Source organism: Styela clava, chromosome 10, assembly GCF_964204865.1.
Source record: "Styela clava chromosome 10, kaStyClav1.hap1.2, whole genome shotgun sequence".
NCBI lineage: Eukaryota > Metazoa > Chordata > Ascidiacea > Stolidobranchia > Styelidae > Styela > Styela clava.
In genome coordinates this window covers 10693574-10707732 of record NC_135259.1, presented here as the reverse complement: position 1 = coordinate 10707732, position 14159 = coordinate 10693574, and positions in this window count along the sequence as shown.

The following is a 14159-nucleotide window of genomic DNA, read 5'->3' as shown; positions in this document are numbered from 1 at the left end:
CATACAATAACAAGAGAGCTATGCTCAAATATATGGACACGTAGCGCCACCCAATGGCAATAATTTTGATGACGTCATAGCGAAAACAAAGTAATTGACTTCTGGAGAAAAATTTTATCTTTAACTACTGAAAAAATCAAAGCAATTGGTCCAGTATTCGAAGAGAAAAGCGATTTTTTAAAAATGGAGACGGAGACAAATAACAATAACAACAAAATTTTGAAACGATCGTTATGTCCACTTCGTGTCCAACAAGCGAGCAACGCTCAAATATATGGACACGTGGGCTAAAGCGAAGCAGACCGTACCTTAGACGTTACCGGTACCGTACCCTCAAAAAGTTTACAGTCGCAATTTTTACAGTCGCAATTTTCACAGTCAGCCGTCACGCTTGGCGTATTAAAAACCGTGTTCCCACAATTAAAAAGTATCACAGCGCAATTTTTGTTGAAATATTAGATCTCATAAGATTCATTGGAAATTTAGGAATAAATAAAAGTAATTACATCCTGGCAAAAGAATCAATCTTCAACTACTGAAAATTTTAAAGCAATTGGTCCAGTATTCGAAGAGAAAAGCGATTTTATCATGACGAAGGAGAAGAACAACAACATAATATCAAAAACGATCCACTCACGTGACCAACAATTTATTTTTGAATATTTTTTGATAAAAGATTTCAGATTCGCTCGTTCAAAAATTTTAATTTGTATCATTGATTGTTTATGTAGGTCGATGTTTGGGGTAAAGGCGTGTGAAATGCCTAATAAAAACATGTCCAGGTTAATACTTTAGTGTAAGTGACATCATTTCACTTTTTGCTGTAATATTTATTCGGACCTAACAATCTCCAAGCTGCTACAAACAATCACACAGTGGAACGCATCATGACATATTTATTGTGCGTTTGAAACAAAACAAAAAACATTATTCAGAGTCTCATAAATACGGAGATTTTGTTGGAAACATCATGAGAACATCATGAAAGTATTTCATAATATATTAAAATAGATGGTATTTATTTGGAAAATCATCCCATTTCCTCATTTTGTTGTGGCTATATAAGTAGTGGAACAAGTTATATGAGTATAAGCATTTGCATACATTAGATCTGGGGTCGGCAACCTACAATCTGTGGACCAAGTGCAGTTCGCCACGGCAGGACATCTGTCCCTAGACATATTTGTAACTATAAAAACGGTAAAGTCTTCTTGTTGTGCATAATATCTGTTATTTCGGAGTGCGTGTGTCTTAGTTTTCGTTTTCTTTGTAAACGAAAACTTGTATATATTATCACCGTATAAACATCAGATATATATGATATCATGTATGTGAAAATAAACTTAGATTCAAGTGCCAACGGGTGAAAAAGTACATATGTGCATATATCGGGCCACGTTAATTAACAACCCGCCGCTACATTCCGTATCACTTGATAATAGTTCATGAAACACAGCGGGATAATGTTTTTATTCCGAAAATAAGTCGGCTCAGGTAGATGAATCCTATCTATCTTGTAAAATTGTTAATTTCTTTTGCAATTAGCTCGCAAACTTGTCAACCTCCCTGATTTTGGTCAGTTCCCTTGGTATCGGCCCCTAGATAATAACACGTTTGGGTTAGTTGTTTCCAATACCGATGAACCCACGTCTTTTGGCGCGTTCGATTCAATTGAGATTTCTCTAATTTGCTTCCGAACTTTTGCCTTTCTTGTCCTAGTAAAATGTATGTAATTTTGCGTCAGGGATTGCGTCGCCAAACCAGTTTGTAGTATGGATTCCACGTTTTTTGCTTGCGTTACATGCTATAGGATTCCGTTACGAGAATTGTCATTATACGCTGGCGCAGTTCACATCTGGGCGTACGCTGATGCTAAGCCACTCTCTGTAACGGTAGCTGCCTTGCATTACTCTCTGCAAGTAAGCCTTTTGGTATCTGATGCAAAGTTGTTTTTGTAGAACATTCTGCAATTGCTCCCATGGGTGGAAACCTTCGCTCGCATATGAGCATTCTCTATGCTTGCAGGGCGCGCTGTATTTTCTCTCTTCTTTCTTTCATTTTTTTGCCTGTTAAAGTAGCGTGCATTTTTTTTTTTGTTGCCATCCAAAATGCGCGAGTAAGACCATTGAAGGTAAAACTATTTGAATTCCTGATAAATGATTCTGCCATCTTTGTATCAGCAATCGAGGACTTGGGGGGTTTTTCGAGTTATCTTTCATTCTCTTTAATAGGCCGAATACTCCCGTATTGTCTGTTATGATATTGGTATGATGGTATTGCGTACAGGATAGACTGCGACTTGTCCACCGACTTTTTCAAAGCTTTTGAACCTTTGTACATGTGTCATACGTCCTTGCCGCTGGAGTGCCCCACTTATGGCTGGAGTAGGCTATTGGGTAAACAATTTTGAAAGGAGGTTTCTTCCCCTTTTCTGTTTGGAACAGGATTGCACTAACCCCATTTTCCGAGGCGTCTGTCTCGATGTATAACGGGAATTTCTGATCGACATGGTATAATATTCTTGTGTTGTTCAATTGACTTTGTGCGATTTTATATTCTTCCACTGATTTATTAGTCCATATTACTGGCGTTCCCTACCACGCGTCACAGGTACTTTCCCTGTTAGCGCGTCGACCTTCGCCAGCTTCAGTCTTAGCACAGGGAAATTATCTGCTATATACCTTAAGGATCCAATCCAGCCTCTTAGTTTGTATATATTCCGAGGTGGAGCCAACGTATACTTTCACAGCTATTCCAAGGAAGACTTTTGATATTTCTGTCACATCGCAATGAAATAGGCTTTCTTTAGGCCAAGAAGCGTTATCACATCCTTCACCTGGGTCATTTGCGGGGGTGGTATTTTAATCAATTCAATTGCAGCATTCAAGGGTTGAAGATTTAGTACGAGCCTCCAAGATTGTTACCAGTCCGCTTCTTGCTTTTGTCGCTCATTCATCATCTGGGGCACTACGTATTTTCAGGTGAATTAAGTTATGGCGGGGCATAGACTTTTTTGCAAGGGCTATCGCCACAGCGCTCAACTTTTGCAAATATTCTCTTACTTCGTTTGGCGTGCCTTCTTTCAATATATAATTTCTTATTAATTTGTACGTCGTAACTTGCCTATTTAGTTTAGGCATGACGGATGATTTTCCTGCACTCCGTGATCCATCCCAATAGTCCAAGACTTGACCCCTCGAGTCCGGGCTGGGGCTCTATCTTCCGGATTTGACCCTTTTGTTTGCTTGGGTGTCTAACCTTTTGAACTCCGTTCTTGGCCAGAAACGCATGGTGAGTCTGCACATACTTTAGTTGCCCTTCCGCGTCGGACCTCACAAAAGAGTCGTCACTCTTAGGTTCTCCGACTGTCATTGCGAAACTACTCATGCACGACGATGGGTTATTCATTTGTGTGGTTATCGATTGCAAGGCTTGCACCTGTCCCGGCCATTCGAATCCAAATATATTTAGAGGAATCCGGCTTCTCCAAAAAAATGGAAAGGGGCAGGTTTTCATAGTTTATTATGTTTAAACATTTACAGGGTAAAGTTTTTTGGGAAGTTGATGTACCGGTCCCATCAACTTCCGTACTAGTTTTTCGCTAAATGCATCTCTTGTTATGCCCTGCTGGGTTGGATATATTTAATCGGGGCTGCATTGGTTGTATCTTGGGTTAGTTCCAAGATCCAGTGCAACCTGTTTTGCTAATTGGTTATATTCCCGTGTTTTGGTCTGTATCAATCACACAGTCTAGATCTTTCCTCTAATTTTGGGGATCTTTGGGAGGAGGAATACTTATTCAACTCATTTGCATCGCGTAACCAAACCTTCAGCGGCTGGCCACCGTTTAGGAATTGGGACCACTTTTCCTCGCATTCTTGTACTAAATTCTCAAGCATTTTTGGCATGATAATGATTACCCATTCTTCCCTATCATTTTTGCCCAATGCTTTATTATTGATCTATAGTATTGCTTTTACCATGCAGTTAGTCGCGATGTGCCCAGGTGCTATGCTATGCAGGTAACTCAATGATAGTGGATTGACTATTACTAGGTTTGATGTACAGCCCAAGCGGAAGAAAAATGCTTGGTTGCGCTAAAAAATCATTTAGCCCACCTTATTTGCTATCATAGAAACTTCTTCAACACTACGAGGGGTTGTTTCATGTTCAGTCAATTGATGCTTTGGCGTAATTCGCGTATTGGCGTAATTCGCCCTCTCCCATCTCGCTAAGACATTTCCTTTTATTTCCTGTTTGCTGCCCTTACGGCTTGGTTATCCAACAACTCGGAATTCCAAAATTTCCTTGACAACCTCCCTCCAAGTATAACGTTCTTTGCCTTGCATTAACATTCTCAACGATTCGAGTAGCTTTGCCCTGAAGTTACAAACATTGTCTGGATCTTACATGATCTCGCCGTCTAGTTGGATGTCCATTTCACGCAATGCTCGGTATATCTCGAACATAGGTCGTAAAGCAGGCGCCCATGACGTACCATCCTGTCAGTTACGACGTCCTTTCCTTCACTCCTATCGAAAACACTGCTGCCTCTTCCTGCAGTTGAATGCATATCGTTTTAATCCTTTAGTGATCGAACCCTCCACGACCATCATAGACCCTTGAGAAATATCCGGGTGGATTGCCCAAGAATTCGCGAAAGCTTCTCGTCTGGTAGGCGTAGTTGCGCAGGAGGGGGGGGGGGGGCGATAACAGGGGAGCTGTAGGTCCTATTGCAATTGTATATGTATGCGTTGCGTCAGTCTCAGTTTCATGTACGGATTCTTCGTACAATTCATTTAATACGGAATTTTTCACGGAAAACGTAAGAGAGATAATGATGACGATTATAGTGAGTCAAACAGTGACGAAAGTGGTGGCTGACAGTGACGAAGAATTTCAACCAACAGACAATGATACATCCACAATTGACTGTTGGGCTTCGGAATCCGATTCTAACGATACCAATCCTGTTCTTCCTCCCCCAACAAACATACAATAGCCACAAAGACAGAATTGTACATATTGGAAAGAAGACGTTACAGCAAAAGCTCAAATTGCGTTTTATGGTAGAAGTGGACTAAGTAAAAATATTGTGCATTACGACAATAATGATGTTGCACCAATAGAGGTATTTCTTCAATTCTTTGATGATTGAGTCTTTGAACAAAGAGGTACGCTCCACAACATGCACAATGCCACATCAAGAATGGCAATATGAATTGATACCATAAAGAAAGAAATGAAGACATTTCTGGAGATCCTCGCTATTATCTTCCCATTTCCCACCAAGTTGGCGTGACCTACAACAGATTTGTTCTCTTACTGAGAAATTGGAACGTAGGAGGTAATCTCGACGCTCAACAAAGTGATCGATTGCATAAAGTTGCCAAAGTTTTTACAGTTGTCATTTCAAATATTCAATCGATTTATGTGCCTGCAGGTGAAATACGAGTGGATGAAACTATGATCTCTCACAACAAGAACAGCAAGTGTCGGACAAAGGCCTACAAAAGTATCTCATGCTCTAGGCCAAATTTCCAGAAGAACAGATGAAAAAGTCTCCAGGAAGAGATGCCATCGCTATTATGAAAAAATTTCCAAAACTTCTGACCGACAACAAGCAACAACAAAAACAAAACAGTCTCTACAGAATGCATAGAGTGCAAAAAGCTTTTTTTGCTTGGAATGTTTACCGATTTACATGAGAACTATTGATGTAGACCCTGACGATATTTTGCATTCAAAACTTTCGTTTTAATGTTCTTCTTCCTCATGATCGTATGTGCCAATGTGGAAGATTCGTTTTGTGCAGGGCATGTAGATATGGTAAAATACAAATGCTTCACACGTTCTGATCAATAAAATTCTTTTCTATGATTTCTATGATAAGGTCAAACGTTTTCTGTGCTGTTTACACAAGTGATGCACTGACGTCAGAGCAGTATGTGATCTGTACCACATGTAATTCACAGGACAGGGAAAATTCCTTAAAGCGTAATACAATATAATACAATAGTAGTGTGTAATTCAAATAAAAACATAAAATAACAATACCACTACCTACGCTCTGAATTAAAATTAATTAGAAATTCCAACGTTTTATTCATAAAATATTTCAATTCCATAATATGTGTGAACTGATTGAAATGGGAATAGGCTTTTCTCACGTCAGATGACAAGTTTGAAAAAGGAGTTATTTATAAACTCAATTTGATAAGCAGATGCGGAATTGGATTTTTTATCACACGATTAATTTTTATTTTCAATTTCTTATGAACCTTTTGGAATTACCAATTACATACAATTTGTTTCATCTGATAGTAAAAACTGCCTTTTGGCAAACTATCATAATATTTCAATTACCTAACTTTATTTTAGACGTTGCGGTAAATATTGTAGTTTTACTACGAGATAATAATGTCTGCTTTTTCTTGAGAACGTCTGGTATTCAGAATTCCAATGATCCCATAGGCTATGACATTCCCTATCTATGTAGCTTCAAATACAAATAACATTTAAACTCAGCACTTTCGTAAATATTATAAAATATTAAAAACCTAAACGGGTTTCCATAATACAATGAAACTGTTTTTTCAAAATTGGTTTCAGGGATTCTTATTTTTCCTCCCCGGTATCATCTTTAGTAATACGTAGCAAATACAAAGAATTGTATAAGTCTAAGTCTTTTTGCACAGATACAGCAGAATTCAGCCATTAGTATAATGCGTGAGCTCGTTTATTCAGCGGAAAGATTCAGAATAAAAAAGTAACAATAAACAAACAAACCAAATGCGTAATAATAATTACAAAAACGCTTAAAATTTATATTGAAATATTCTACCGGCAGCCATTATCTCAGCCGGTAACAATAAAAAAAATACATAGTAAAAAAAAATAATACCAAAATATACAATTTTAACACATCACCATAAGTCCGTTTTCAAGATTCATTAGAGTACGCAGACGGGTATCAATATGTCCCTCCCCTTTAATAAAAAAATATGAATCCATTTGAAGATCGAGGAATAACTTTTTATTATTCAAATGCGTGAGTTGAGTTCATTCCGGCTTATGATGAGTTGTCGTTAAAAGTCGTCGATTTGCAACTTGTTGGCTAAGTAGACATGGTATTGCAGCAGAGGTCCTTCGGTGTCGGAAGCGAAGCGAGAACTATTCCCACATATTCGAATTTGGCCGTTTGTTGGCGGCTTGGGTTGTGCAATAAGTTCTTATCGTCGTTAAATTTTTTATTTTTCCCCTGGAACACGTGCCACCCTGCCATATTTTGTAAGTTAAGGCAAAGCCGCTACTTCAAGGAATTAATTACAAACAAAATAATTTTTTGCTCATTGTATGGGCGTAGTCAAAATTAAAAGATTTTCATCACAGAGCGCTTTGGTTATTTTTAGAGTTCGTAAAAATGTAAAACACATTAGTCTCGAATCCTTTCTTTGTATAGCATGAACGTCTTATTGACTGCTCAAGTCATTTACGTTATATTTAAGATCCACTGATATTGCTTCAAATATCTTCATGAAATGTGTATGGTAAGGATACTTTCGCCTCCACTGCTACTCATCTAGGTAAGGACAATCATCGCCATTTTTACCCCATGCATTCACTTGGACTTTTCTCTGCCATTTGATTAATTGTTTTCAATTTCATTAGTTTGGACGCCTTCATCGGTAATGTACATTTTGCTATTATTTACCGTCCGATGTTTATACCCTAGTCCCATTTTTACTATATCGCAATAGAAGGCAAAACAATCGCTCCATATTTCGTACCGGGCTCACTATTTGACTTTATCAAATCTTCCATTGTGGCTTTTGTTCCACCTGTTTTCGGCACTAGTTCAATGAATAATTCTTTTGTTCGTCTACATATTCCTCCAAATAACCAAATTTCTTTTTCGATTAGCTGTCGATGGCCACAACTAAACTCGGTTCTACGATTCGTTTAAATTCTCTTATCAATTCGGTCGAACTTATCAATATTTTGTACAAAAATGTAGCCAATCGACTACAATGCGCGGGCGTACATCGGTTCGTAAGATATCTATCGTTGCGGTATGTCTATAGCTCGGCAGTAAATTAATATTATCAAATTCATTAAATCAATTTTACTCCTTTTTAAAAATGAATTCGTTCGAATGACTGCAGTATTTCTACAGTCATTTTGCCTGCAACGCCATCTCACAACATCTAATTTATTTGTTTTCGTAATCTCTTCAGTCATAACTCTCTTGCACTTTGAACAATGCATATGACTTGCTAATAACCTTTTGTCTCGCAGAAATTTTATACCGTCCGTTATACTGGATAGCACTCCTAACACCGCCAGTTGTTTAACCTTTATCTCAGCATTCGATTCGGCATCTGTTAACAGGATACAAGATGTATTTTTTTTTTTCAAAAGCTATGAGCTTTTACAATTTTTATCTATATAAGAATACTGATGAATGAAATAAAACATTTGTTCATTGTTAATTTCCATGCGGCCGTGCAGTTAGCTCATATCCTTGTCCATTTCATTTGCGATTAGTTCGTGTTATTTTGATTTCATATTCATTTAATTCTTCAATTAATGAGAATTGGTTGGGAATATTTTTATCGGGGATGGAAACATGTGAGAATGCAACGTGTTTTTACTTGTAAAACATCGAGACAATGAACAGAGAAGATTAATTCGATCATCAGCAAGCATCTGACAATCTAGTTTTTATTTTTTCCTAATACAACAAATAGCTTTTTTAGCATTATTAGTAGTGTGGTTAATAAAAATGTTTTAAGATATATATACAACTGTTTCATATGATTTTCATCGAAGCCCTGGAACTGATATACCGTACGCCAGCTGTTCGATCGAACCCAGATGAAGAAACACTGATCTAGAGCAATTGTGCAGATCGAAGTGACAAGGGATTCTGTGAAACGAACAGGTAATTTTACTATTGCTCACGCATTGAAACACAGACGGATTCGTTCATTGGTTGATAAGTTTGAAAGTTCATATATTGACATGGTAATGCATGTGAAAGTGAGGCGTCAATGTCTGAGAAATTTTCTCAAACGCTTCGTAGAGTAGAATTGCACTAGTGCAAGATGACTTATCAGTCATATCACGTACAACTTTTCTGACTGATAATATGCATCATTTGGAATCACTTAGTCTCAAACTCCACGGAAAAGAAATGGCTTTTCCGATTATTACTGCCCAAAAATATTCACCTTTTCGGATCTACCTATGTGTTTGAACCCTCCGATATGGTAGTATATGAAATCAAAAGGGGGCTTCCGTGAATGTGGAGTGAAAACATCAATGACTATATAGCAAACCTATTTGCAGTAAAAATATCTTAGGGTGAATTAGATTACAAATCTTGGAAAACAATTTACCCATGTACAAAAATATCTTGTACCAAAAAGCACAAAAGAACTCTCTGTGTAGTGGATATACTATGCACTCTTATTGTTTTAATTCTTTTTATCAGGTTTGAAGTTAATACTTTAAAAGTGAGTGAACTAGTTATGCCAAGTTTCCATCATCAATCACCTGTATAACATGTTTTTCTCGCCGTGTCATATTCGTAACATGTTCTATAGTTCGTTAAATAAGTCCCAGAACAAATTCCTAAATAAGTCCCAAAACAAAGAGTTTGAAAAATGCAATATAGAATGACAAAGTTGCTCGAGACAACTCGGAAACATTAACATGCTCCAGGGTACAATTACAAAGAAAATTCCGCCGCAAATGATGTAACAATAAATACAGAGTCAGCTATAACAACAAATATTACAGGTGAATTGATATTGGTTGACTCAATTCTAGGTGATGTTCCATTATTTAAGTTTTTTTCATTCAGTAAGCACACATCTTTTTTTTTTTTTGAATGGTTCATATTTCGGAATCGCGATATCTTGTGTGTATCACCAAAACAAAATAAAAATTAAGTGTGTTATAGTAACGCATAGACTCTTTTGTAATAAAACGGAGGATGTGTATGGAGGACCAGTCCAATCCTTAAGCAATCTCAATTTTGAATTATAGTAGAATAAACGCTATCACTATAGCGATTTAAGTTTTTATACTAAAACATATAGAGTATAGACATATTTAGCACAATTCACGAACGGCAAATATCTTGCCGTATTCCTTATTATATATATTCTTTATTAAAATTTTCAAATATATAATCGAAATTAAATATACCTACCAACAATTCTTCACGTATGAATAAATTACGCGTTTTTTCGATTCACTCTTGTACTTCCCCGCAAGTTTTCTTTTCTCATCGGTCCCTTCAATTTGATATCAGAAAGAAATTTCCTCATTCAATATATATTAAAAAAAAAATTCAACAAGAGTAGTTGTTGATTTGATGTTGCATAGATAATATCTTTTAAAGATGGACTTATTTTAAGGGATGCATTAAATGTGATACACATGACATACTGCTCTGACGTCGGTGCATCGCATGTGATGCAAAAAAGCCAGTTTTTTAAACAGCACAGAAAACGTTAGACCTTATCATAGAAAAGAAATTTATTGCTCAGAACGTGTGAAGCATTTGCATTTTATCATATCTACATGCACTGCACAAATCGAATGTTCCACATTGGCACATACAATCATGAGGAAAAAACATACAAACGAAAGTTTTGAATGCAAAATATCAACCCAATGTCAGGGTCCACATCAATAGTTCTCATGTAAATCGTTTTCATAATAGCGATGGCATATCTTCCTGGAGATTTTTTCATCTGTTCTTTTGAGGATTTGGCTTGGAGCATGAGAATTTTTTTAGGCCTTTGTCCGACACTTGCTGTTCTTGTTGTGAGAGATCATAGTTTCATTCACTGGTATTTTACCTGTAAGCACATAAATCGATTGATATTTGAAATGAACAACTGTAAAAACTTTGCAACTTTATGCAATCGATCACTTTGTTGAGCGTTGAGGTTATTTGCTACGTGCCAATTTCTCAGTAGGAAGGCAAATCTGTTGTAGCTCATGCCAACTTGGTGGGAAATGAGATGATACTAACGTGGATCTTTTTTCCAATACTTTTTTTTCTTCGGGTATTGTATGAGACCTATAAGCAGAGTAAGCCTCGAAAATGTTTTCATTTCTTCCATTATGGTATCAGTCCATATTGCCATACTTGATGTGGCATTGTACATGTTGTTGAGCGGACCTATTTGTTTCTTCACCATCACTGGTTCAAAGACTAAATCATCGAAGAATTTAAGAAATACTTCTATTGTTGCACTATCATTATCGTGAAATTTGTCACTACAAAATTAGTAAGTTTTGCAAATAACCCACACAAAACAGAAGTTTATATAAAAAGTCAACTTGTACATTAAAACCCATAAATAATTGTAAAATGGAACAGTTGAAAATTCCTAATATAACCAGACCTAAGAACAAAATGGCGGCCACGAGGCGAAAACAAAATGGCTGATGTGTGCAACATATATTACACTAGCCGACGAAAAAAAATTTTATGGAGCCTAAGATGTTTTAACCATTTTCAGCAAATTTGAGGGCGCTGATTCCAGAAATGCTGTTACTTTTTCTCTATCAGGTCTAGTTTTTCTTTTATGGTATACAACTCTCTGCAGGATGACCGATAGCTACCATAAAGATAAACAAATTGAAGAAAACAACATTTTTCTGTAAATGCATTGAACTTATTTATGGAATCTCACCAAAATATTTACAATTAGTAAATAATTGTTGTAATAAATGCTAACTAATAGATGCCATCAACTATAAATTGACGTTTCGCTGATTTTCCAGAATGGGAGGCCCCGGCATCATCGCGCTTAATAGACCAACAAGTTTTCTGGAAAACAGGCAAGATGGCTGTGCAAAATATGCAACTTGATGCTTATATTTGCACCAAGTTGACGGAGACTCGTGAGTAGTTTTTCAACAAAGTCTTTGTCGTTGGGCGCCTCTAATTTCCCCTCAAAAAAATTTACTACATTTGTAAACGCCGTTCATGCATTCATAAAATTACAGAAAGTTGCATCAATAATTAACTTTCGAATCTGGGGTCCATCAAAAATTCCAGCTTTTAATTTTTCTGCGGCTAGACTTGAAAATTTCCTGCAAATATATTTGAAACAATCGCCATCTTTCTCAAGAGCATTCACAAACTGCCAAGCTTTATGTAAGAGGAGAAAACACAATTTTGTAACGCTCAACCCAAGGAGGAGCCAGAATTGTGAAGAAAAACGCATTTTAAACTTTTTTTGGATTTGTTTATAAAAAGGCTTCAATTTTGGACACCAAGCTGCCGCAGCAAGCCGGCAACGTCGTTGCAATATACTATGTCTTTTTCCTGAGTGAAATATGACAAAATTCAATAAGGCGTTTTCTATAGAAGGTTATGAGAGTCTTGGAACTGGAAATTCAGGAGATTCTTTGGAAAAGTTGAAATCTCTAGTCAGATCATTCAGTTATCCACGAGAAAAATACTATGGCAGTGAAAAAGAATAAAAACCGACGTCTGAAACAGCGCATTCACTACTATCAGTGGACAAAACGGAGGTTTAGTCTTCTTCAGAGCCAGGCAATTCCAATTCGAGCAAGCCTTCAAACACTGGAAAAGGAATTTCATTGTATTGTGGAATTAGTCTAATTGCAGACTCGAGGTTTGAATAAACTAACGATCTACCGTTCTTCCTATTGATTACCCTCGTGTTTACTGCACAGATGTAGCAGTCATCAAAATAATTTTTCAAGACCATTAAAATACCAAAACAGAGTGACTTTCTATCCATTTTTGTTCACTATGGAAGATGCTCAACACATTGCTTGCATACAATATGTGGTGCCCATACCTTATCCTGATCACCCAGCATAACATTGAAGTAGGCAAGATAAGCACACTTCACAAATTTACTGATCCTTTTTCTGTTGGATTGCAATGTATATTCTCCGCAATATAGCAAAATAAATTCAAATTGTTTAAACAATGTCGCCTTGGAGAAGAGATGTAGCCATGCTTAATTTTTGCTCCAAACATCTGCAACTGAAGCAAAACATAGCAGCTTGTTTATTTCATGTCTTACTTAACAAAATATGCAACAATCGGCAGGCTTATTTGCTACACGGTGTCCACTTTATCTCTTTATATAGCAAATTTGACTTTTACTTTTAAGGTGGGTGATGTCATAATCGTATGGCAATAAAACCTATACTTGCAATTAAAACCTAATTAAAACCTATACTTGCAATTATAACGCTGAAATGGATATAGAAATCCCCTTAATTTTAAGGTAAAAAGGGGGCGCTTGAGTAGAATGTGTACCAAGTTGGCGCACAACCTGAACATAGTACGTGTATCAGGTAAAGATTCAGATTGTGCGTCATCTTGGTGCACACACAACCCAAGCACCAAAAAGTTATAAAATAGCAAATATTTCAACAATTTGACCTGATGAGAGAAAACTAGTATAATTTTCGTACTCACCACCCCTAAATTAACCTAAATCAGCTTAGAAACCTTGGGCACTAAACATGCGTGGCCAGTGTTATCGTCCTGTTTATAATATAAATGTTGGCAACTAACTTATGGTTTATTTCATTGTAAATCGAGGTGTCTGTTGCTGAATGTTATCGACATAAGTGTCTTTAAACAATTGTCCCCCAGCATTTTAAAAAATAATGAAAAGAACCCGAATGTAGTTACCAGTAAGTTCTAAGTTGTATACATACCTATATACGGGTAAATAACGATGCAGAAAAAAACACTTGAAAAAAGGAGGCACCATTGGGATTGTTTTGGGAGCAATGGCCATGTCAGATTACATTTTCACAAGTCCAACGCACCATATTAGGTGTTTATAATGGGAAATTTACACCGATTTAAAATCCTTGAAGGTCTATGGTTGATTTTGCACAAGCACCCTACGTTAGGTCTTGTGTTTTATATGGTAATACTAACATCGATGAACAATGTGATTTTGTTACAGTATTTTACATCATATGCCGAATATCTTTCGCGTGTGTAATGATATTCCAATGTATATCGAATATTTCATAACATGACATTTGTCAAAGTATTATGTGATTAGTATATATTGAGAATATTGAATGATAAATATATTATTTCTGAGATCAAGCTGGTGTTATAAAATGTT